Source organism: Paroedura picta, chromosome 2 (genome assembly GCF_049243985.1).
Source record: "Paroedura picta isolate Pp20150507F chromosome 2, Ppicta_v3.0, whole genome shotgun sequence".
Classification (NCBI taxonomy): Eukaryota; Metazoa; Chordata; class Lepidosauria; order Squamata; family Gekkonidae; genus Paroedura; species Paroedura picta.
In genome coordinates this window covers 2,886,834-2,912,789 of record NC_135370.1, presented here as the reverse complement: position 1 = coordinate 2,912,789, position 25,956 = coordinate 2,886,834, and the positions used below count along the sequence as shown (strand labels likewise).

Genomic DNA, 25,956 nt, shown 5'->3' with positions numbered 1-25,956 from the left:
ACTGCCCTGAATCACTCAAAAGTTTATGGAAAGTTCATGCTAATTGATCTAAATGCTAACTGATCTAAGCAGGAAGCAAAGAGGTTCTCCGAACCTCTCTTCTTTCTATACGCAGGTAGCTGGAAGAGGGTGGGAGGCGTCTTCTTCCCAGAATGCCCCAGAAGGTGATTTTAATAACCTTGAACCAGGGGGAGGCCTCTTTCACCTGTTGACCATCAAAGCAGGTTGCTCTGATTTGAGAGGAGGTTGGCAGCCATCTTGGATATGCCATGTGAGCTGGCGAAAATGCCATGGAAACCTGTAACCTCTTAAGTAAGGCACCTACTCTATATTTAACATCAGATAGGGTATGTTTTAGCAGAGGGACAGAAGGGTTGCGTTTTATCCACATTCTTTTGGATTCTTCTGCTCAAATTTGCGCTGTGTTAAAAGTATGCTTATAATCATTGGCCATCATAATCATATTAAGTCTAAAAATTATACAAAAGATATAGAATAAAATTAAAAACATAAATTCTAAAATCAACAAAAACTAGAATTGGCTCATAGAGTTAAAATTATTGAGACAACACAATTTTGTTTACACAATTACATCTTATTTTCTCAGCAGCAAGAGCAAATAGGGCAACTCTTCGAGAAATGTACAGATCAGTATCTGATAGCTACAATATCAAATATTCACATTTCGCTGTATCCCAAGCAGTGGGCAATGATTTCTTAATGTATTTGGTTATCATCGTACAGAGGACAATCAAAAACATAATATATGAGTCTCTTGATTGCATCTATGCCATGAATCCAAAGGTGATCAGACACAGGGGTATGGAAGAATTGACCACTGTGAACATGGCATGGCATGGCATGAAATCCCACCCTTCATGTTGTTAGGATCTGTCGTTTCTCCCATTTTTCTCCCAGCCTGGATCAGGTAGTAGAAATGAGATGTGATGATGATGGACAGAGGCAAACATAACAACAACCTCGATTCAAGCCTATCCCACCTTAATGTTGCCATGTTGACAGTGCCTCCCACTGTCATGGCTCAGTGGTAGAACAGCAGTTTGGCATGCAGAAGGTCCCAGGTTCAATCCCAGGTGTCTCCTGTTGAAAGGACTAGATAGAAGATGATGCCGGTTGTAGCGAAGATGATTCCTGAAAAGCGTGCTTATTCACTAGAGCAGGGGTAGTCAACCTGTGGTCCTCCAGATGTCCATGGACTACAATTCCCATGACCCCCTGCCAGCATTTGCAACTGCTGGCAGGGGCTCATGGGAACTGTAGTCCATGGACATCTGGAGGACCACAGGTTGACTACCCCTGCACAAAAGCACAAAAGGAAACTAGTTAACAAACAAACTCTACAGCCTTATCCCAGAGCTCTCACTGGTAGAGCACCTGACTGGCATGCAGAAGGCCCCATGTTCAATCCCCAGTGCCTTCAGTTGAAAGGATCAGGTGTTGGATGGTACAAAAGATCCCTGCCTGAAACTCTGCCTGAAGAAGCCATGGCTAACAATCCTGAAACGCTGGGTATTGGGCTATTGGGTTAATAGAGCAGAGTTTTGCCCAGTCACGGAAGCATGACGCTGCGTGCAGTCTCCCAAGAACTGTATTGCAAAAAGGGGTAAACTTAAATTTCTTCAAGTAGATTCGGTTCACATTCAGAGCACACTTAAAAGGAGGGAGAGAAGCCCAATCTAGAAAGTACTTTCCCTGCCACAAATGGCCAGTTTGTGCAGCATCACATATATGGGAGTAGGAGGACGTGCAGAGAGACCTGCAGAGACATGTGTCTCCATGGAGGGCCAGGCGAAGAGAGTGAGAGGACAGAAAGCGAGGAGGGGTCAGAGAGCAGCTCCTAGATTTAGATAAGGAGATGCATCCCTTTCAAAGAGATAATACCTGTCCACCAGTCCAGATATCCCAGCCCTGACAGCCCTCTTGGGTCTCCAGGCCAGGAGGCCAAGAGTTGACCCTGCCTCACTGAAGCCATGGGGGCAGTCAGCACCCTGTGGCAGCAAGTCGAAGACCTCAGCCTCCTCAGCAGCTGCCTGGACAGAGGATGCCTCACCAGGCAAACCTGACATTGCAGGGCAGCTTGGTGAGAAAGGGCCCAGCCAGCCAACAACTGCTCCCCTCACTTGCAACTCACCCACCTCTTCAGGGACTGAGGAGGCTGGCAGGAGGCCAGGTGGCTGAGAAGGCCAGGGAGCTGGGGAGCAGCACGGTGGCAGGCACCCATTCGTGGATGGGTGCTACGGTAGAACGGAGGGTGGGAACAGGCATCTTGGATGCTAGGGAAAAGGGTGGGGCTGGTATACTCTCCACTGAGGCGAATAGAGAAGGAGGAGCAAGATAAAGGGAGTGGGGAGATGGGAGGAGGGGGGGTGTTGACACAGGTAGAGGCAGAGCAGAGCATGAGAGAAAGAAGCAGATTAGCGGATATGCAAGAGAGCTGGCCGATCCTGGAAGGAACGGGGCCGGAAACAGGGAATAAGGAGGAGCACAGGAGAACCATGGAGACTGCTGGAAGGGGGGAGGAAGAAGGAAGGAACAGTCCAGAAGAATCGTCTGACAGCTCTGGGGACGGTGTGATTGACAGACAGGATCCCCCTTCCTCACTGCTTTCCATTCCAGCAGAAACCTTTGAAATAACGTTTGATGGCCCTCCAGGAGCACATCTCCCACAACGGTCACCTGATTCCTTCACCATTTCAGGTGAACCCCAGGGGGTGCACCCCAAACTTTACAAAACCCTTAGTGATATAGAGCCCCCCCCCCTCCAGTGTCCAGGCATGCAGAGCCCCTCCCCCCAACAAGCCACGGCCAGTCTGAGCAGACAATTCTAGCCTTGAGGGGCCCATTTTCGAGTTGAGTGGAAGGCCATTTCAGGCGTTCCTGTGTTTGTGGATGTCTGGATGTAGCGAAGGTGATTCCTGACTCAGTAATTCACTCACATTAAAACCTTCACCTGAGTCACAGGTTTACTACCTCACTCTGCCTGTGTGTGTAGTGATCTGTGGGCGCCTTGTAAAATATTCCCATCGCCCTGTCACTGTTATGGGAAGGCAGGCGATGGAGGCCCAGGACTGTCTGCTGAATATCTCTGTTATCTTCTTCGAGAAGGGGAGGCTGAAGCCGGAATGGGTGATCTCAGAACGAAAGTGCCAGATGTATTATCAGAGGAACAACATGTGCCTCTAATTCACTGTGTACTCTCGGTGTCAGCCAGCTCCCCCAGAGAAGGATCACCTGGCTAGCAGAGCAAAGATAAATGAGGCCGTTCAGGAGATCGCAGGCATGTTTATGGAGTGAACTGGAGAATAAAGAACAATGAAGGGAAGAGATGGATGAGAAAAAATTGTCCACGGCCGATATTACTTCCTTGGCAGGTTCATTTCCACCATCCCATAAATACACAGTCGGCTGCTGTGGTTATGAGGACAGCGAGCGATGCCATCTGCATGGCGCTGAGTTACAATGCCCGTTGAGTCTACGGCACGGGAGAGGAAAGGGGAGGCAGGCACCCAAATGCTCCCCCCCTTCCCCACCCATGCCCTCCATCGCCTCGCCGGAGAGAGGCTTTCTTCTATGTCTCAATTTGCTGCCTCCAAAAAAAAGTCGCTGTGCCATTGTGGTGTGCATGGAGAGTCCTTTGCAGATGTCCCAGTGGTCAAAGGTCCTGAATAAAAATGATGTTGAAACAATAATTAATTAGCTGCCTCTCTTTAGAATATTTGCTCTGGGAGGACTGTAGTCAATTAAGATGCTCGGTCCCAAATGACAGGAGCGTGAGGAATGAAGGGGGGGGGAGCGAGGTTCCGAAGAAAGGAGGGAAATAATCCTTGAAAGAGACCGGATTTGTTTACGTTTGGAAAGCGATCAGACTTTCCCCAGCCAATGCATTTTGGTTCCCGCCAGGATTTTTCCCTGGTAAACAACTTCAAGCTGTTGTCGGGGACTAAATAACAGGCCATTCCATCCAGAGCAAACGCAGTTGGCCGTGTGCAAAATGAACGCCTGTGATTTTGCTGCTACTGCAGGCTTCTCCTCTGCAGTGGGACCGAACGGCTCTCACTCCACTTGGGATAATTTCTGGACAGGTGTGTTTCTCCGGGCACATAATGGGTGGCTTTGGATTCCTGCTATTGCAACTGGCTCCAGGAGACAAAGAGGAGTTCATCTGGAGAAATGGCTGCTCTGGAAGGCAGACTCTATGGCATTATGCTCCATTGCCCTTCCCAACCCCCCCCCCCAGTATCCAGGTACTTCCCAACCCAGAGCTGTCAACCCTAGAAGCCATAGAGTCTACCCTCTGAAACAGCCATGTCCTCCAGAGGGTTTGATGTTCAGATCAATTCCCTGGAAGAAATGACAGCCTTGGAGGTAGACTCTATGATAAACCATAGAGTGTAGGAGAAATAGAAGTGCTACAGTGAGTCACATCTCTGCTGAATTTCCTTTCATCTCCAAACTCAGCCCTGATACCAACAAATCTCCAGAAATTTCTCAGTCTGGAGTTGACAGCCGTAAAATGAGCATGGAAAAGGTAAAGGTATCCCCTGTGCAAGCACCGAATCATGTCTGACCCTTGGGGTGACGCCCTCCAGCGTTTTCATGGCAGACTCAATACGGGGTGGTTTGCCAGTGCCTTCCCCAGTCATTACCGTTTACCCCCCAGCAAGCTGGGTCCTCATTTTACCGACCTCGGAAGGATGGAAGGCTGAGTCAACCTTGAGCCGGCTGCTGGGATCGAACTCCCAGCCTCATGAGCAGAGCTTCAGATAGCATTTCTGCCGCTTACCACTCTGTGCCACAAGAGGCTCAAGAAATGAGCATGTGTGAATCCTAAATAATATTCCAACTATAGTTCAGTGATCATGCTGCTAAAAGCACTAGCTTTTGGCATTATTTCCATTTAGGGTCTCAAATAGGATTCCTCTAGAGCCCAACACTTCTGAAGACAGCAGCCTTCCCCTCATTCGCCATTTCTTTCATCCTGTCTTATGGGCCCAAGTGGCTTACTATCCAACCCCACAAGAATTCACACTGGGGCAAGCTGGACCCAGACTGGTCTGTGAGCTTGACAGGGGAGTAAGAAGTGATAGTGCTGATCTTCTGAACACAATGGAAAAATGGGCAAATGAGAACAAGATGCAAGAATAGCTGACATAATGAAGAGAGCCCAAGAACTGCTAATTTATAGCATTTTCATTGATTTGAAAATATTATAGTGTCAAAGTTATTATAGTGTCATGATAGCCCTCTTTAAGTATTTGAAAGGTTGTCACTTGGAGGAGGGCAGGATGCTGTTTCCGTTGGGTGCAGAGGAAAGGACACAGTAATGGGTTTAAACTACAAGTACAACGATATAGGCTAGATACCAGGAAAAAAATTTCACAGTCAGAGTAGTTGAGCAGTGGAATAGGCTGCCTAAGAAGGTGGTGAGCTCCCCCTCACTGGCAGTCTTCAAGCAAAGGCTGGATACACACTTTTTTTGGATGCTTTAGGATACTTTGGGCTGATCCTGTGTTGAGCAGGGGGTTGGACTAGATGGCCTGTATGCCCCCTTCCAACTCTAGGATTCTGTGTTTTTCCAAGTTCTCATATAGATCTACTGCTTATTGCTTCCTCTTGGCCTGGTTATAAATAATTCCAAATTCCTGGCTTGGAAGTGGCTTCCTTGTCTTGACCCACTTGGGTCGGCCTCTGTATCTTGGTCTGCTTTCCCTTTGGGTTGACATTGATTCAGGTTGCTTCCATACTACAACTGCTTCCAGATTCACCCTTTTGAGGCTGTCGTGCAGGACTCCACCTGACCCCCTTGCAAGCATGCTGCTGTCACGACCCCAAGAGTGCAGTCCAAAATTCCCTCAGAACAAACACACAAGAATCTCAGGCATTGGGATAAATCTGAAATTAGTATTTACTGAAAGAAAGCAGGCAGCATTCAAAGGAAGATCATAGGCAAGTAGCCACTGATGAAGACAATGTTACAAAAGGAGACCAGGCGGTAAACTGCACGGAGCTTTTATTCCAATCCCAGGTTGATTCAGTCCCTGCCCTTTACACAGAATATGATTTCTGTTTTCATTTTGGGCGATTTAAATTTTCCTTCTGCAGCAAGAAGGATTGATCCGGAGTGATCCTACCTTTATTGTGCGATATTTTAGAGTGCTTTTAATGCTCAATATTTCAAAAATCGAATTGAGAAAGCATGCTGTTTTGAATCTGGGCTTTGCTCCGTTGTAGAAAACCCCTGATTGGCCAAAGCTGGTCATGTGGCAAGCTTACCTTAAAGGAGAAGCTCCTAATTTCTCTCAACTTCTGTCGGTCTTGGATTTTTTTCTCCCTCCTCTGCCTTCTTTGATCCTCTCCCCCCCCTCCAAGAAAAGAAAGGCTCCTTGCTTGGCTCCTCTCCCCCACTTCAAGAAAGGAAAGAAAGAGGCTTGGCTCCCCCCACCCCCACCCCTTCTGAACTACCCTAACCACATGCAGAAGACTTTCCTGTTTCAATGGAGAGAGGAAGACCCAAGTCCAAATCGATCTGAATTCAGTAAGTGCAGACTCTGCCCAGGCTTGTTATACCTTCTGACCCTACACCTCCCAACAACCAGATTTTAAGGTCCAAAGTTTCTTTCCCACATAATGTTTTTTTTATCTGCTATAGTGTGAAAACAGGAGATAGTTTGTCTGGCTAACACACGGGTGTTGAGGAACCAGTGGATTGTCAAGCATGCCAGTATAGTACGTACAGTGAGGGATTTGCAGTGCAAAGAGCCCCTGAAATGCAGACAGCTTGGAAAAGAAAGATGCAGCAAGATGGGAAGGGCACCTCCCAGGAATACAGCTGAAGTCTGGGAGAAAACAGCCGAATTGTCATGAGGCAGGGATGGCACATGACAGCTACCTCGAGCCTCCTGTTGCCGATCTCTAGGAGGGGGGCCAGGAGATCCAACCCTGTTACAATTTATCTCCAGGCATCAGAGGTTAGTTCCCCAGAGAAAGTGGCTGCTTTGGAGGTTCTTGGCCCACACTTTCACACTGTTGTTCAGTAAATGCCTTCATTTATTTGTGTTTGTTTCTATTGTGGTGAGGCACCCGGAGCCTGTTGCCAGGGAGGGCCAGACGATAAATCATCATCATGCATAAAGTTGGATTCTTGTTATTTGTGCGTTATTTTAAATATTGACACAGTCTGAGGAAGAGTGCTTGCGCTCGAAAGCTCCCGCCTTGAATAAATCTTTGTTGGTCTTAAAGGTGCCCAACTGGACTCTGATCTTGTTCGATTGTGCTGCTTCAGACTGACACGGCTGCCCACAGTATTGTAAGCTGGAGAAGTAGTTTTAATAAAGCAATTTTTTAAAATTAGAAAAACCTCCTGGCGGTTCTATTCTGGTGGAAGCTGCTGAGCATTGGATCCTGGGTAGAGTATGCCCAGATGGCAAAACATGCTCATATTCTCAACCAAAGTTGGTGGGCACATGTTCTCCTCCAGCGTGCCCCCCCCCCCCGTACAAGGGTTCCCTTTTGGTGTTCTAAAGAGGGGGCCGGCAGCAGCAGTATACCTCCAGGGACTGAGTGCTAATAGATTCGCAAGGCCGGCTTGTTTAAATGGGATTTCATTGTATTACACAGAGGATTTTTTCCTAAGGATGTGATTACTCCAGGCCTTATCCTCTTGCTGTGATATGACCACTTTTGGCACCGTGCTGCATGGCGTGGGATTAGTCTGCCGGCATTGCACAAAGTGACTTCGACATGTTGTCTTTCTTATTAGCATGTGGTATTGCAGATCATTTTACAGAGGCAACAGCTGCAGCCGTTACTCCTACAGTTATGTCATAATTTGGTATGCTAAAACGCTGCCGGCAGAAGGGAGGGAAGAGAAAGATTCGCTCTGCTTATCTACACGTTGAATTCTCCTAACCCTGAAGCTATTTGTTCTCTTCCGCTGTTCACCTCCGAATAGCAGTGAAAATAGACAGGGAGTGGCTGCCAAGGATCAGGGAGGAAATGCAGAGCTACAGGGCGGCACTCCTGCACTTTTGTCCTTGCTGGGGGTTGTGTAGGCTGCAGTCTGAAATGTTGTGTTCCACGCTCCATCAGTCCTGCCCAACCAAACCACTCGAGTCACTGCTTGGGGTTGGGATAGTGAGAAGGGTGCTGCTGATGCACCTCAGGGGCCTGGCTTGCCCCCAGCAGGGCCAGGATCTCGGTTGGCACCAGCATCCTGCCATGATTTTGTCCTCTGCATTGTTTTCTTATGTTCTCTGCAGGAAGCGGGGGGGAGGGGGGATGGAGGAATCGTTTGATGATCTTGAGGATGGAGAGTTTGGGATTGTTTTTAATTTCACCTTGATCTCTGTATAGGCCAGGGGTAGTCAAACTGTGGCCCTCCAGATGTCCATGGACTACAATTCCCAGGACCCCCCTGCCAGCGAATGCTGGCAGGGGGGGTCCTGGGAATTGTAGTCCATGGACATCTGGAGGGCCGCAGTTTGACTACCCCTGGTATAGGCTATGTGTTAACTTTGTTGGTTGATGGGCACTGGAAGGAGAGGAAGCTTCAGAGGCACCTACAGAACCCTGTCCTTGGAGCCATGGGGTCTGGCCGTTGGGTTTCACCTCTGGGTGTAACTGTGTGCTTGGGGAGGTGCCTGGGGAGGTCATCTTTCAAAGTGGGGCGGCGTGAAGAACCCTGACGGTGGAGCCATTGGGGAATATACCGATCCATATAAATATTAACATTTAGTCTTAACAAAAAGTATCATGAACTTAGTTTGTTTCTTTTCAGTGAACATTGCTGAACGTGCCAAGCCTGTTTATTTGAGAGATTGTCTGGGAGCAAGACAAACAGCATGTTAGGTGACTGCCATCCCTTCCTGAACCCAAGTTGGAGGTACCTCTTATGTCCAGAGCAGTGTTTCCCAACAGGGGGTTCGTGGGTCCCCAGCGGTCCACGGGGGGTTGGACGGGGTCCCTGGCATTTCCCGTGCTGCCTTAGCTAGGCTTGGAAACTGGCCATTGACCTTATTCCCCTTCCCCTCAGGCATGAGTGGTTTAGTCCACGGATGGTTTTCCCAGCTGGGAGGAGGTGGAGTCTTCCCAAGTTAAACTGTCTACATCTCTCCCCCACCCAGAGTCCTGGTCAAGCCTGCTTGTTAGTATTTATGCTCCTTGGAGAACGTTCCTTTCCTGCAGCGCTATTGGGAGATTCTGTTTTTCTGCTTAAAACGGTGAGCTTTGGGAAGCATTTTATTTAACAAGTCTATTTTGGAAGGTTTCACTGGTCTGAACACACTTTAATTTTTTTTCCGTAAAGACTTTTGTCTCAGAATAAAACATGTTATAATTTACATTCCTATTTTTGCCTCTCACGGGATTTTCTTAAGCTCTTACCCGGTTCTGGCAAGGGACATCCTGCTGATACTTCCAGTTCCCTTCCCCTTGCATCGGGGAGATGAGGGACATGCCTGGACATCGCTTCCTATTTTGGCACAGGAAGAGATGCCAAAGTGCTCTAGGAATTTTCAAATCTCTATGGTGATAGCTTCCTATGAAGACAGTGGTTGCTGGATTCTCCTGTTCCAGGGAGATGGAGGGAACCCAGAACTGGTTCTTTGCTTTGGGAGGAAATGCTTTGGAGGCAAAACAGCTGGACTCCAGGAAGCTCATCCATGAGCACCATGACACCTGCTGGCAGCAAGTTGGGGATCACTGCTATAGGGGCTTGGCCCGAAATTGGCAGGAGCCCATATGGGCCTAGGAGTAGATGGACGTACTTAGCTGGAGGAGAGAAAACACTTGGTCCCCTCTGAAGATCCCCTGCAGAAATGATTCTCCAGGGCTTAGTTGTACAGCTGAAGCGCCTGGGCAAACAGGTGCTGCCTCCCCACCGCTTAGTGTGAGAGTGTGCAGTAATGTAAGCAAGCCGGGGTCTGAACTGATGCTAAGTGGCAGGATGAGCCACACTGAATGGTAGTTGTGCGTTTCCTGCATTCTGCAGGGATGGACTAAATTACCCTGGAGGCCCCTTCCAACTCAATGATTCTGTGATTCTATTAATCCATTGTTTTTTTAGGGTGAGCTTTGTCCACTCACAAGTCAGGGTTTACATGCAGCATTAAACCAGAGTTCAAGCAATCTCCTGTCCTGCCTTATTTCTGCCCTGTTCCCTGCCCATGCATCGTGATTGCCCTGTCTACAGAGATGCCTGGCAAAAGTGGCACAAACATGGCACTGCTCTTGTTCACAGGAACTTCCACCTCTCAGGCTGCCTGGCAACAGACCCGCCTCCCCTCAATCACCTCCTGTTGAAAAGACCAGGCAATAGGACACGTGCTTTCCTGACATTCCCAGCGGTGTAGGGCTGAGCGGTTCGGCACAGTTCGGCTGCCTCGGTGATCACTGAAGCCCAAGGCAGCCGAACCGCACCGAAACGCTCAGCCCTAGTAAACAGCACTACTCAGGGTAACCTGGGCTATGTAGGCCACGATGGGCCCTTATGGAGACAAGAACCAGAATATCAGGCCGAAGCCACATCAAGGCAAGAAAAAGAACTGCATGGACTGAAATAAGACTTACACTCATGATAGAGTTAATCTGCGGCTTTATTGCCGCACTTGTGGCCGGGGAAGGAATAATCCAAGCGGGGAAGTCCCAGTCATTTGTCAGATAGAAGCGCAGATGGACTTTGTGTAAACTATTGAGACTGGTGGGCCTCAGTGTACTGAAAGGTCTTCGTTGCACATCATCTCTGAGGGCACAACTCCCCACCCTTTCGCGTAGAGAAAGACAAGGCACATTTTTCACCCAGGCCCAAATTGTTGTGCCATTCTCGCCAGGAATCCCTGCAGGCAGGGCAAACATGGGAGCTTGGCAGGAAACAAAGCAGCAAGACGTGGGGCAAGACCAGAGGCAGTGTCTTCGTTTGCCTGAGGCTGCGGGAAGCTTCTTTGTTCTTTGGGGCATCTCTGAATTAGGAATAACTGTGGCTAATTCCCCCCCCCCCCCGCCTTCCCGGAGCAGTTGGGGATTTTGGCTTTAGCTGGGAAGCAAAGGAAGGCTGAACAGAAGCTGGCATTTCATGGCTGCTTCTGTTTGTTTGCTGTCACGAAAGGGCAGATGAGGGGGACGAGGGGGATTCCAGACTGTTAACCTGCCGCAGCTGACATTTTTATTGGCTTTTAATTAAATACCTCCCCCTCCCCTGTCCTCCAGCCAGCCACATCAGCACATGCATATATCCTGCCCTCCCTCTCCTCCTCTCCCCCGTTCGGCCGACTCCTCCGGAAACCTCATTAAGATAGAGGGCCACAATTACCCTTGGAATCCAGGGTCACCTCTCTGAGTTCCACTCCATTGCCTGATCTGCTTTGTATGGCAAAGGGCAGCCCGGAGTAATGCAATATGCATCGCATTCTCTTCTGATTCTCTGGACAAAGGGCAAAGAGATGAGAAATTCAATAGGGATCTTTCTCTCAGCAGCCGGTAGCCAAAGGAGAAACGCGGCCATTTATTCCGCATAAAGGGCAGAGGCAGCTCTCGCGGAGAATTAAGGTGCTGAGTCTCTCGCGAGCTGCTTTTGATTCCAATGATAATTAAGATTTAATGACAAAGCTGAGGACCCTGATGGAGGTGAAAGGGGGAGACGTTATGGGTGGCTACATCCTGCCACGGTAGGCAGTCCTGGGGTTGGGGGGAGCTGGGAAATGGATTAGCCACCCGCAGTGCTTCCTCATGCGGTGAATCCTAGAAGTGGCTGCCTCGTGCTTTAGACCCACAGGAGGGTTCAAATAACCCTGCACTGTGGGATGCTTTGATTCCAGTAGCTGCAGAGTGAGCAGCCAGAAGCCTACGAATTCTACACTGAAATTCTGCAAATCAAAACCGCATTCATGCAAACTGACGAACCATGGAAATTAATTTATGGAATAGGTTGCTCATGTTGCTTTTGTATGTGATTTAGAGCAGGGGTAGTCAACCTGTGGTCCTCCAGTTGTCCATATGCTGGCAGGGGCTCATGGGAATTGTAGTCCATGAACATCTGGAGGACCACAGGTTGACTACCCCTGACTTAGAGGGTTTGGAGAGGGGCTGGTGAGGGTTCGTTCAGGTCAGGGAAGGCATGGAAAGGTTAAGGGAAGAAGAGAGGTGATCTAGCCATGGGGTTCCTGTTCCTGCCTTGATCTAACCTCTCAGCCATGGGAACCCTCTGCTTCTCCAACAGGTTCAGAATGGAACAGAATGGATATTCTAGAAAAGGTTTTCTCAATCAGGGTTCTGGGTAACCCTGGGCTCTCTTGATGGCCCTGGAAGGGTGGGAGATCATTTTAAATATATTTTTTAAATTTGTTAAACATTTATCCGTGATATGACCATATTTGGTCATGCCAACCCACCCAGTAGCCAATGATGAGCCTGGGGGGTGGGTGGGAAGGGAAGAGGCCCTGAGTGGGTGTGTACACAGCTATGATTTCCCAGCCATATTCTGCACCTTTGTGCCACATCTGGGGTCTCTTGGAGCCTGGAGAATGTTTCAGGGGTTTCTGAATGGTAAAGAAGTTGAGTAGGGTTATTCTAGAACAGGGGTAGTCAAACTGCGGCCCTCCAGATGTTGTCCATGGACTACAATTCCCAGGAGCCCCTGCCAGCGAATGCTGGCAGGGGCTTCTGGGAATTGTAGTCCATGGACATCTGGAGGGACGCAGTTTGGCTACCCCTGTTCTAGAACCACAAGACTTCCACACATCCAGAGGTTGAGTGGAATGAGAAGCATTTGGCCCTGACCTAGCCTGATCTCATCAAACCTCAGAAACGAAACAATGTTGGCCTGGTTATTTTGTTTGTTTGTTTGTTTATAGGCAGCAGAATAAAATACCCTCCCCCAACCCCGCTTAACAGAGGACGTATAATTGCTTCAGGGGGCTAATAGGGAGAGGCAGCAATGTTGGCTCAGGAAGGGGTCCAGATCGTAATTGTCCTGCCCTGGCCTCAGTCAAAGGCCTGGCGGAAGAGCACCATCTTACATGCCCTTAGGATCTGTGAAAGCTCCGTCAGGGCCCTCAGCTCTCCCAGGAGCTCATTCCACCAGGTCAGGTCCAGGATTAAAACACCCTGGTCCAGGTCGAGGCCAGGCATACCTCCCTTGAGCCAAGGACCTCCAGTAAATTTGCACCTACAAAGCAAAGTGCCCTGTGGGGGGCATAAGGAGGCAGGCAGTCCCATAGATATTTGGGGCCCTGGCTACGGATGTCCTTAAAGGTTAATGCCAGAACCTTGAACCTAATCCGGGCTTCAACTGGCAACCACGGTAGCCACCTCAGCACCAGCTGGGTGTGGGCCCTCCAAGGTGTTCCTGTGAGGCCCTTACCGCTGCATTCTGTACCAGCTGCAATTTCTGGGTCAGGGACAAGGGTAGGCCCACGCAGAGCGAGTTACAGAAATCCAATCTGGAGGTGAGAGTTTCATGGATCACTATGGCCAAGTAGCCCAAAGACAGAGAGGGCGCTAGTAGCCGTGCTTGGTGCATGTCCTCCTCCCCTCCCACTCCCCTGCTTGCATTCCTCCCCTTGCCTGCGGGCAACCCCTCCCCCCCTGGCCATCCTCACAGCGGCCTGACCACCTGCAGCCTTTTCTTTGTTGGCAAGGGCAGGATGGGTGGCTGGGGGCATGAGTTGCTAACGGGACAGCAGGCAGGGGATGCCACTGGGAACCCTGGGCCTGGGTAGATGCTCCCCTTCAGGGCATGCTGATGCTGGCCTCTCGCCAACAGAGGGATTCCCTCCTTCATGTTCCCAAGAAGAGGTGAGATAGGAAGAGACCTGCCAAAGTCACCTTCAGCATAGCCGTTAGGAGTGGCGGCCTTTAATCTAGAGAGCTGGGCTTGAGTCCCAGCTCCCCCATATGAAGCCAGCTGGGTGACCTTGGCTAATCGCAGCCCTGATAACACTGTTCTCAATGAGCAGTTCAGTCCGAGTTCTCTCAGCCCCACCTACTACTCACAGGGCGTCTGTTGTGGAGAGAGGAAGGGAACTGCCTTGAGACTCCTGCAGGCAGTGAAAAGCGGAGTATAAAAGCCAACCTCTCTTCTTCTTCTTCCTACGTCTCCTTCTGGCAGAGTGGAACGACCTGAGGAACGCCTCTCTCTGCACCCAGCCAGGCAGGCCAAGGACCTGCTGACATCAGTGACATGGCCTGCATGCTTCCCCAAAACACCCTCCTCCTAAATAGAATACGTCCACCTGCAGTGGGGTAAAACCTAAGAGAACACCTCTTCACAAAAACCTGTTCATTTCAGCTGGGAACAGTCCTACCCGTGGAGGGCTGCAATGCACAGGTGCCAACTTCATCATGTTCCATTTTTGGAGCAGCGCCTGGCTCCCTCCCCCTGCCTGCTGGGCTCCCAGAAATTCTCCCCAGGGAGTAGGCGGCCACGGTGTAACGCAAAGGAGCCTTAGGAGGCAGTCCAGTGGCGTTCTCGTTTAAAAAGGATCCCGGGGGAAGGGGGGGGGGGAAGAAGAGTGCAGTATAGCATATATTTATCTCTAATAATTAAGAAAACTGAAGTTCACTTTGTTCTGAGAGTTTTGTGTGTCCCTCCCCCATCACTGCCCTTAGAAGCCCTTTTCTGAAGATACCTGGTTTTTCTTCCCGAAGGAGTCTCAGAGCCTTCCCTTCCTCTTCCCACAACAGGCAGCCTGTGAGGGGGGGAGGCTGAGAGAGCTCTGACAGGACTGCTTGGCCAGAACAGCACTATCAGGATTGTGACTAGCCCTCGTTCCCCCAGCTGTCTGCATGTGGGAGGGCGGGGAATCAAACCCGGCTCTCCAGATGAGAAGCCACCGCTCTTAACCACGACACAACGCTGGCTCTCTGAATCAGGCTCCACCTCAGCCAAGGTGCATTGCTTGGAAGGTACGGCAGAAGTTGTGGCTCTGAGAGATTTCTCCACCTGCCTGGGACCCAGAGGGGCTTCCAGATGCCGGGACCCTGGGCAGAGGGTACCCCGGGTGGCCCTCAGCTGCTCTGCTTCCTCTCCGGCCTCCTGACCCACGTGCCTGGGCTTCCTCCCTCCACCCCATCACAAGCCCACTTGCCACCTGCACTCACAGATACCTGTGCCACCACATGACCCTCCCCTGAGGCTGCTGCTGAACTGTGCGTCCTGCTGGGAGCGTGAATCACTGGGAGGCCTGCTGGCAGGAGGGTGGGGGCAGGCAGAGGAAGGGTGCGATGAGTGGCAGTGGGCCCTGCCCATTGCCCCCACTTTGGAGTGTGCTCATGCCGGCCTTCCTGGGACCCCTGGAAACATCTGGCACACCAGTTATCCAGGTGCCCCCTGAGAGCTTTCCTGGTGCCTGCCGAGGGCTCGTAGATGTGGCCTCCCTGACATTTTGTGTCTGGCTCCACCTCCCCCCCCCACATTTTTGGGATTATGCCCCCTGCCTTTTGTCAAGATGCCAGAGATTCTTGCTTGCAGGCTCAGAAAGGCTTGGGACCCCTGCCTTGCTGCAAGTTCTTGTGTGTGTCATCCTTCTTGGTGTAGTGGCTAAGCGGCATCCTCTAATCTGGAGAGATGGGTTTGTTATCCCGCTCCTCCATATGCAGCCACCTGGGTGACCTTGGGCTAGTTACAGTCCTAGTAGAGCTGTTCCCATAGTGCAGTTCTGTTAGAGCTCTCTCAGCCCCACCTCCCTCACAGGGTGTCTGTTGTGGGGACAGGAAGGACAGGTGATTGGAAGCCGCTTTGAGACTCTTTTGGGTGGTGGAAAGCGGGGTATGAAAGCCTTCTTCAAAGAATGCATGTAGTGTGGGAGACGACCTCACCTCTGGCATCTAGATTTTCCCCCTGGCATTCACTCTTCCCCACTGTCAGCTCAGCACAAGTGATCCAGAGTAATGACATCAGAGGAGCAGAGAAAGACATAGATCCGGAGTAAATGAAATTGACACTTATTTTCTTCTTCCAGTGTTTTGACAATCCATCATATCTCTGGTATGCATTATGCCCATTTCTGCCTTGACTGATAAATATTCTTAAAATTTACTTGAGTGATGCAGGGGACATCTTGAATTTGTTGCGTAAAAGAAGATTCATTTGTTTAAAAAAACATACGCACACAAACCAATGCAACTTTATGTGACCATTTATGGCTTCAATTCCTAGCATTCCACTTACTTATCATATTTTTGATTGTCTCCAAAAGAACAACAACACATCTTAACTCTTTGCAAAAAAGGAACTGGCTTCTCGTCGTTATGGCAACTCAAGTTCTAAAAATAATGTAAAGAGAAGACCACCTTTAATATCACAAGAAGTTGTTATGGTAACTTGCATTTTTAGAAGTAACTAGGTTAAACTACACTTTTATTCACAGCTCTGCATAAACAAATTCTGATTAAAATATCAGGTTTAATTTAATCAGTTAATTAATGTCACTAAATGTCATTTATCTTAAAACTCATTCATATTCTGCGCGAAATTACTCGGCTTGTGGAGTTTGAGCTGTTCTAGCATCAGTTGAGGATGGTCGATTTATTTTTGGACACCCCTCCTCTCCAGCGGTGGAAAAAACACTCTCGCTGTTTTGACACCTCAGATGCCCTGTTGTGTGAATGTTACGTGGGGTGGTGGTGCAAAGTGTCATCAAATTGCAGGTCATTTATGGCAAATCTGTGGCTCCCCAGCAGGGGCTCATGGGAATTGGCTTCCATGGACATCTGGAGACCACAGTTTGGCCGCCCCAGCTGTAGGGGTTGCAGGGCAAGAGATGAACAGAGGTGCTTGGCCTCGCTAATCTCTGTGTAGCCACCCTTTGGTGCTCTCCCAGGAGTGGTGTAAGGGTTTGCGAGGCCCTAGCAGAATATAAGGGCAGCAGGAGCAGCCAGATGGGGGGTAGAGGGACCCCCCAGTGGAAAGAGGTGTGACTCCAAGTGTCCTTAAAGAGGGCAAAGGGGGGAGGAGAAAGGCTATGGCTCTGATCCATGGGGGGAAGATATTATGCGGGGCCGCTGGAAGCGTGAGGCCCACAGCACTTGCTACATGTGTTAATAAGGCCCCGTGCTCTCCCCTCAAAGCAAGGTTGACCCTGCACAGCTTCTGAAATCTGATGAGACCAGGGCCATCCACGTCTGGGTATATATGAAATAATGAAAAACCTCTCTGTAATTTTTGTTGTTGTTAGGTGCGAAGTCGTGTCCGACCCATCGCGACCCCATGGACAATGATCCTTCCTATCCTCTACCATTCCCCGGAGTCCATTTAAGTTTGCACCAATTTAGTGTAATTTAGTGTTAGCTAAATTTAGTAATGTAGTGCTAGCTAAATCTTGCCTCAAAAGAGAGCATTCTTCTAACTGGGACTTAGCACCATGTTCTCTTTCACTTACAAGAGGAACACAGAACTCCGCCCCCTTTAGGTTATTCAGTCCTTACATAGCTGTGTGTTTCCTGTTAAGAACCTTGTTTTAGAGCCAGCGTGGTGTAGTGGTTAAATGTGGCAGCTTCTAACCTGGAGAACTGGGTTTGATTCCCTCATTCTTCCACAGGGAGCCAGCTGGATGACCTTGGGCCAATCACAGTTCTCTGGGAGCTCTCTCAGCCTCACCTACCTCATAGGATGCCCAGATGCCCCAATGGGAATAAGAATTCAGAAGAACCTTCTTCTCTTTAGTAAGTCCTTCACTTCAGTAGGACCTTCTTCCCTGGAATTGTAAATGTAAATGTGTGTGAAATTGGACTACTTCTTTGTGCTTTGTCACTGTGTGTCGCTGTGCGTGTCAAGTGCCATCAAGTCGCAGCTAACTCTTGAACCAATTCTGCACCAGCAGTTCCTCTCCGGGCAGCCGTCGGTGTGTAGCAGTGAACCAGCATGCCCCGCCGCCTCTTGTGTCTCCACGGGGGACCGTGTTCTGTGGCTGACCCCGTCCACCCTGCATTTCTGTGTCCCCACAACGCAGCTGGGGTGGAAAGGTTATCTGTCCTCACAACACTGGAGGGGGGGGGGCAGCGGGTTTTTAATAATTTGCATGAAGGGGGATTGCAGAACAACGCAATCTCACCTTAGTGAAAATTTTTAAAATGCCCCATTTGACCCTGCGCTGCCACAAAGTGCTGAGGACCCAACTGGGGCATTTTTGGTCTCTGCCAGGATGTCGTAGGCAGGGAGGAGCTGGGCCTCAAAAGCCCAGCTCTTCCCTGTACACATGGGCCTGCACCTAGATAACAGACCGGAGAACACGGAAATATCCACGTTCCCTTCTCTAGGGGCGATGGAGGGCCTAAAGCCTACCAGGTCCAGGATGGGTCCAGGATGGTGCCGACGTCATATGGAAATGGGCATTAGCTCTGCTGCCATACAAGCATCGGCCCAGACTTTTCCACCCGTGTGGAATTGGTCTTGGTGATTCTGCTATAGAGTTTTCAAGGCAAGAGACTGTCTTAACAAAGACTATTCCCCTGTTTGTGGAAGATTTATTCAGATGGGTTGCTATGGTGATCTGAAGCAGCAGAAAAATATTTGAGTTTAGTGGCAACTTTAAGACCAATGAAGTTTTAAACATTGTTGGTCTTAAAAGTGCCAATGGATAAACTTTTGTTGTGTGGAAGGTTGGTTTGTTTTACCATCAGTTTATGATGATTCCATAGGACAGGTTTTCTCAAAAAGGCTTTCATGAAACTCTGGGGATTTCCCAAAGGGCCCTGGAAGATTTCTCAAATCTTTAAACAGCCCCGTGGCGCAGAGCGCCACGGACTGTATAAAGGAGTAAGGGCACTGTGGGAGGAGTTAGGGCGGGCCCTGTCCGGGATAAAAACTCGGATGGGCCAATCAGGAGCCACGAAGCGGCTCCTGATTGGCCCCTCCAAGTGTCCATCCCGGCCCAAACAGGCAATCGGGAGCCGCGCAAAGCGCGGCTCCCCATTCCCTGCTTCACTTGCAAGGGAGCACCCGCCAGCCGCGCTTAGCGCAGCTGGCGGGTGCTCCCTGCCCGGCAGCCTGACGACTCGGGAGGCGCTAAGCGCCTCCCGAGCCATCAGGCCGCCGGCAAGGGAGCACCCGCCAGCAACGGACCTCTCAAAATGGCTGCCGCCGCCAACAGCCAGCCGCCGCTGCCGCCGACAGCCAGCCGCCGCCGAAAATGGCCGCCGCTGACAGCCAGCAGCCGCCGCCAGCCAGCCGCCGCCGAAAATGGCCGAAAATGGCCGCGGCCGCCGCCGCCTGCCACCCAGCCACCGCCGAAAATGGACGCCGCCGCAGCCTACCAGCCAGCCACTGCCGCTGCCAGCGAGCCAGCCGCCCAAAATGACCGCCGCCGCCGCCCCCACCCGAGCTGCTACCGCCGTGACTGCCCCGCTGCCGCCCATCAACACAGGTAGGCCGCTTCCCCCCAGCCCCGGCCCCACTGTACCCTTATGCCGGCCGGAGGGGGGAGGAGGATAAAGACTTCTGCGGCCCCACAGCTGCGGAAGCCTTTGGGAGTCGGGGGCAGGAGGCCGTGCCCATCTAGCGCCCATTTTATTCCAGATTAAAATGGGCTTGATTTCTAGTTTATATATATATCGATGTTAAACTATCATGTGATATGACCATATATGGTCATGTCTATGGGCCCTAGGTAGACATGTACACAGCTCTGCTTCCCACTAGGGTTGGGTGCTTCGGTGCACTTTGGACGCTTCGGCAATCATGAAAGCCCGAGGGGGCCAGTGGTGCCCCCCTCCCCCCCCTCCCCTCCGTGTTGTGGCGCTGGCCACCTTGGGCTTCCATGAGCGCCAAAGTGGCCAAAGTGGCCGAAGTGAGTAATCCTACTTCCTACTTTTTAAGCTCGAGACATTCAGAAGTGGTTTTCCATTGCCTTCCCCTGAGTAGCTTTCCTGGTGTTTCTTGGTGGTCTCCTATCCAAATACTGACCAGGACTGACCCGGTTTAGATCTGAGATCAGACACGATTAGGCTAGCTCGCTGCAAACATATTGGTCAATAAATACTACTAATAATTGTGTGCCATGAAGTCACAACTGACTTACAGTGACCCCAGAGCCATGGGGGTTTCCAGGCAAGAGCTGAGCAGAGCCGGTTTGCCGTTGGCCAATACATAACCATAAGATAAAATACTTGACCCGCCATTTATAGTGTATGTTCAGTAACAGCCCTCTGCCTTGACTTGCTATTGCTTTGAGCTTGGCTCATTGGTGGCCTCACCTCTTTAAATATTTGGTAAAGATGGATGTAACATAAAATGAAAGCTCATTGCTGCAGGTTTTGCTCTGCTTTTGCAAATCAGCAGCCAAACCAATTGCGATCTTGGCCGTGGGTTTAGTCTCCATGCTTTGTGCAGACTCTTTTCCAAATTTATTTCTTGATTTGCTCCTCATCAGTTACAACGATGATAGGAAACCTTTAGTGAAACTGCAAAACTGTACCAAGAGTCAAGTTCTTTTTCCTTGCTGATATTGCAAGGCTATAGCCAATCAGGACCGAACTCTCGCTGTTCTCAAAACGTCACCTGTGCATTTTCACCCTTTAGCTACATTTAACTTTCAAGGAGTTCTGTTTGGGAAGAGGTCATTACCAAGTGGGGTGGCTGGGAATCCGGATTCCCCCCAAATAGCCAGAGATTCTTACATCAGATTTAAGAGCATTGATCTGTCTTGACTCTAGCAGCATGGCAGCTCCAGTGAACAGCTGCCAGAGCTGCAGTGGGACACAACAGCTGGAGACAGGCTGAGGAAGCCAGGGAGGAGTCAGATGTAGCTTCTCTAAACTGTTTTGGAGATGCCGTTTATCTTCTTCTCCAGAAAGAACAAAGAAGGCTGGCAAATCCTGCAAGGAAAGGAAGACTACAAAACTGTGATAGTGGAAAATACTTCCCAAGCGATGCCCTTTTTGCTTTCCCCACAAACCCCTGGATGATCACATGGTGGAAGAACTTTATTGAGTCCCTTTAGTTTCAAGGAGGGAGGCCAACACTGAAGGGGGTGGTCTGGGATCCCCCAGAATTACAACTTAGCTCCAGACTACAGAAATCAGTTTTGGTGCAGAAAAGGGACCCTATCCCATGGCACCCTACTGAGGATCTAAATCAGGGGTAGCCAAACTGCGGCCCTCCAGATGTCCATGGACTACAATTCCCATGAGCCCCTGCCAGCATTTGCTGGCAGGGGCTCATGGGAATTGTAGTCCATGGACATCTGGAGGGCCGCAGTTTGACTACCCCTGAAACAAACCACACACGTTCTGTATACAGGAAGCTTGAGGGGGATGCAGTTATTTTGCCACAGTTGCTATAGAAGAAGAGCCAGGATTCACCTGAAGGGATGCAAAATTATTTTGTTGCCCTCAATAAGAGTCAGAGTTGGCCTCTTCCCCTCCCCGCCGAAGCCTATCGAGCCATAGATAGCACTCCATGCCGTTGGAAATCCCACCTTTTCTATCCAGGGCACTCCAAGGGCTTATCCTGTGTACTGCTGAGGCGCATGGCAGATGCAGGCGGAGAACTTGGGAGTTAATTAAAGTGTTTACAGTTCTTACAGTCGCAAGCCGCAGACAGAAAAGACGAACGGCTCTCTATCAAGAGGGGAGGTGGTGGCAGCGTCCTTGATACAGCACATTAATTTGTTCTAAAGCATGAAATAAGACAATTTAAGGGAAATTAGAATTAATACGCGACGTGTGGCTGAACGGTAACACAAAACAGCAAAACCCAATAGTCAAGGAATACAATGTCGTCCGATAAGCAGAAATTAAACTGTGCGGTACCGTGTAATCTCCTTTTGGAAGAGAACAGTTTGATGCCAAATATCCTCACATATTTGCATTCCGGGAAAAAGATAACAGGAACGATATAGAGACTGCAATAAATATAACATCACAATGGCAAGATATGATGTTCTATAGAAAATCCTCCCCGTTCTTCTCCCTGGCTTTCTGTGTCCGTGGTTGCGTTGCTGTCCTCCGTTGGTCCAGCGAACAACACTGATGCTTGCCCACCTGAAGTGGCACTTGGGAACAATCTTCTGTGCCAGGCTTAGAATAGCCACATGAGAACGGTCACCAGGCTAATTCCTCTTATCAAACCGCCTCCCTTACATGTGAACGGAGAACCTGGTTGGGCTGCTTTGGTGTTGGTTACCTGCTGAAGTTCTTGAGTAGTCGTGTTGTGCTCCAAAAATTCCCATTTAAGTTTTGGTCCAGGTTTTCCCACAGGGCACACTTTTCATTATTCCAGAATTTCCATTAGAATAATTGTTTCCCACCACAGTTTTCGGGTTCTGGAAAGTCCGTCCCTGAAAACTATGCCCTAACCACAAAGCCCTATCTGAAGTTAACGTGGAAATTTTGAAGTGCGTCCCCCCAAGCAAGAGTTGGGAGGGAGGGAGGGAGAGCAAGCTAGCACCCACAAAGAGCTGTTAGGTGGCATCTCATCCCTTTATATATATATATATATATACCCACTGTAGATCTTTGCTTAGCAGTCACTTGTGCTACAAGGTAAGATTGTCCCTTGGGAAATAATGGATAAGTTGAAGCCTATGGCTGCTTTTTCCCAATCCAGGAACTATATCCCCTCATTTACCAGTGAAGAGGCATGTTTCACCTGGGGTCAGAGTCAGGGCATTATAGTTACCTATTTGTAAAGCCCAGAATTATTTGCGGTGCTCTCCCTGCTTGTACTTCTGCAGTCAGATGCGTCCTTTCAGCAACTAACAGTGGAATCATTGACTGTTTTCCCCCTCCTTGGCACAACCAAACCGCCTCACGTTAGCCGAGGGACATCAGGTTGCTAATATGGGAGTGAGGCAATCAGATCACTCAGATGAACCCAGGGAGCCCAGATCCAATGTCGGGACCGCCCACCCTGGCCTCAACCGTACGCCTGGCGGAAGAGCTCCGTCTTGCAGGCCCTGCGGAAAGCTGGTAACTCCGACAGGGCCCTTAGCTCTTCCGGAAGCTCATTCCACCAGGTTGGGGCCAGGGCCCTGGTCGAGGCCAGCCGAACATCCCGAGGGCCAGGAACCACCAGTAGGTTTGCACCCACAGACCGAAGGGCCCTGCAGGGGGGAAAAACCAACCAAGCAGTCCCATAGGTAGGCAGGACCCAGGCTGCGTGTAGCCTTAAAGGTTAAAACCAAAACCTTGAACTTGATCCAGAAACAAATTGGCAACCAGTGGAGATGTTGGAGTACTGGCTGAATGTGGGCCCTCCAAGGTGTTCTAGGGAGGACCCTAGCAGCCGCATTCTGTACCAATTGTAACTTCCAGGTCAATGACAAGGGCAGGCCCACGTAGAGCGAGTTACAGTAGTCTAGTCTGGAGGTGACCATTGTATGGATCACTGTGGCTAAGTGATCTGAGGACAGGTAGGGCGCTAGTAGCCGGGCTTGGCGAAGATGGAAAAACGCCGTCTGGGCTACTTTCGTGATCTGAGCCTCCATGGAAAGGGAAGCCTCAAAGCTCACGCCCAAATTCCTGGCTATTGGTGCAGGTGTTAATTGCACTCCGTCCAGGCACAGGAGGCGCGCTTCCTGATCTGGCCCTCTTCTACCCAGCCACAGGACCTCCGTCTTGGAGGGGTTGAGTTTCAGGCGACTCTGCCTGAGCTATCCAGCCACATGATTCGAAGCAGCATGTAATCTGGCACAACTATCCACCACCCATACGGATTGCCACATGTGTGAAGCTGGCTTTCAGGGTGTGGTCAGCAAATGTAGTAAGTTAAGAGCTTTTCTCCCTTCTTACAATTATCTGAAACTCTTTATGTTCCTCAAGCCCTACTGTGCCTTCTTTCCACGAGCAAAGTAAGTTGGAGTTTTGATGTACAGATGGGAGAATTAAGTTTTCAGCAAAAATACATCTAAGCTACTAAGAAGTAAATGTACTAAGTCCTCATTCACCTCTACAGAAGTTTCAGTAGGGCCAGAATTCCCTGGCACTGACCTTTCAGTGGTTCTCTCCAACCAATGGGTGTGTCAACTGAACTAGCTGGACAAATGAAACGGATGTAGAAAACATTTGTTCTTCGCTTGTAGCATCTTAATGCAAATTACTTATTTTTATTTTAACACTAGAGGCAAAGCTCATTGCACCCAGGAATGCAACGGACGCTAGCACATACATCTGCCCTGTGACCTTCCTGGGTTCCGCCCCCCCCCCCTGTTGCTCCCTGCTTGATCTGAGACTCTAGTCTCAAGAGCTGGATTTGATTCCTGACTCCTCCTCCATATGCTGCCAGCTGGATTGGCAACTGGGCCTGGAAACCAGGAAGATGAAAGAGACAGAGAGAGAAAGAGAGAAAGAAAGAGGGGGAGGGAAGGGAGGAGGGAAGGCTGGCACCAGTTCTCCTGAAGAAATAGCTGCTTTGGAGGGGCACTGGCCTTCCTACCCCCACCCCCATACAACAGTGTCTACACAGGTCACCACTGTGCCCAACTTCCCATCCAACTCCACATGCTCCAGAGGCCAGGCCGTGCAGGCCATAGAAGGGTGAGGTGCCTCCTTCCCACCCCCCACATCTTCCAAAGGCTGTGAGAGGAAGGTGGCATGGGGGTGGGCCCCTTTCTGCCCCCACTCCACATTTTCCAAAGGCTGGCCAGGCAGGGGAGGCCCCAAGTGGACTTCCTCCTTCGCACCCCATTCTCCACATCTCCAAAGAGCCAGGAAACATTGTACCCTGTCTGTCCTTTGTCATTCTGTTTTTGAAAAGCTGATTCTCTCTGCCTTCCTCTCAGCTCATCTGTCTTTCTTTCCAGCATATGGGAGGCAAAGGAAGCAGCTGGTTTCCCTTCCTTGCCTGGGGGACATGGAGGGAGGGAAGAGGATGAGGATCGGGCAACTTCCCAGAAGCAGGGCATTTCAGAGAGGCCAGCACCTCTTCCAAGCAGCAGGAAGGGGAAGAAGAGGACAGATGAACCCAATGACTGCCCTGATAGGAGGAGTGCTCTCTCCCAATAGGCGGCACACCCACAGGAAGGGCCAATCAGGTAAGGAGTGAGTTGTTTGCATGCAATTTGAACTGATTGGCCCTCATTGGGAGACTGATCTCTCCCTATTGGTGGCACACCCCCAGGAAGGGTCAATCAAGGAGGGAGTGCAGATTCAACTTCATATTTATAATTTCTACGGATGAAGTGATAAGAAAGGTTGTGCTGGATCAGACCCATAGTCCATCTAGTACAGCATCCTGTCTCACACAGTGGTCCACCAGTTCCTCAGGACAGCCAACAACAGAGCATAGAGGCTGAGGCCTTTTAGAGAGCCATCTTATGATAGTGGTTAAGAGGGGTGGTCTCTAATCTGCAGAACTGGGCTTGATTCCCCACCCCTCCGTAGGGAGCCAGGTAAGTGAGCTTCGGCCAATCATAATCCTCTCAAAGCTCTCTCAGCCTCCCCTCCCTCACAGGGTGTCTGTGGTGGGGCGAGAAAGGGAAGGAGATTGGAAGCTGCTTTGGGACTCCTTCCTGTAATAAAAAGCAGGGTACCAAGAAAGCTCTCCTCTGGGATTCATAGGATTAATGCCTCTGAATGTGGCAGTTCCCCTCAGCTAGCAGCCATGGATAGTCTCAACCTCCATGAATCTATCTAATCCCTTTTAAAAGTTATTGATTCCTGTGGCCATCACTGCATCTTCTGACAGTGAATTCCACTTTTAATCACTCTCTGTGTCATGTAGTGTTTCCTTCTTTCCATCCAGAACTTAAAGCTCATTAGCTTCATTGGATGCCCTCAAGTCCTAGGATTTTGGGAGAGAGGGAGAGAGAAATTGCTTTGTCAACTGTCTCTATTATTGTTGTTAGTTGCGGAGTCATGTCGGACCCATCGCGACCCCATGGACAATGATCCTCCAGGGCTTCCTGCCCTCTACCATTCCCCGGAGTCCATTTAAGTTTGCACCGACTGCTTCAGTGACTCCATCCAGCCACCTCATTCTCTGTCGTCCCCTTCTTCTTTTGCCCT

The 25,956-nt window shown here is 50.0% G+C and overlaps 1 long non-coding RNA gene across 1 annotated transcript in view; it reads left to right on the top strand.

Annotated features, from left to right (window-relative positions):
• The window catches only part of LOC143829004 (uncharacterized), a 291,430-nt gene that overhangs the window by 100,291 nt on the left and 165,183 nt on the right, over positions 1-25,956 (top strand). The window contains exon 4 of the long non-coding RNA XR_013227966.1: positions 17,553-17,676. This is a non-coding gene — a long non-coding RNA (uncharacterized LOC143829004). The remainder of the gene's footprint in view (positions 1-17,552; positions 17,677-25,956) is intronic.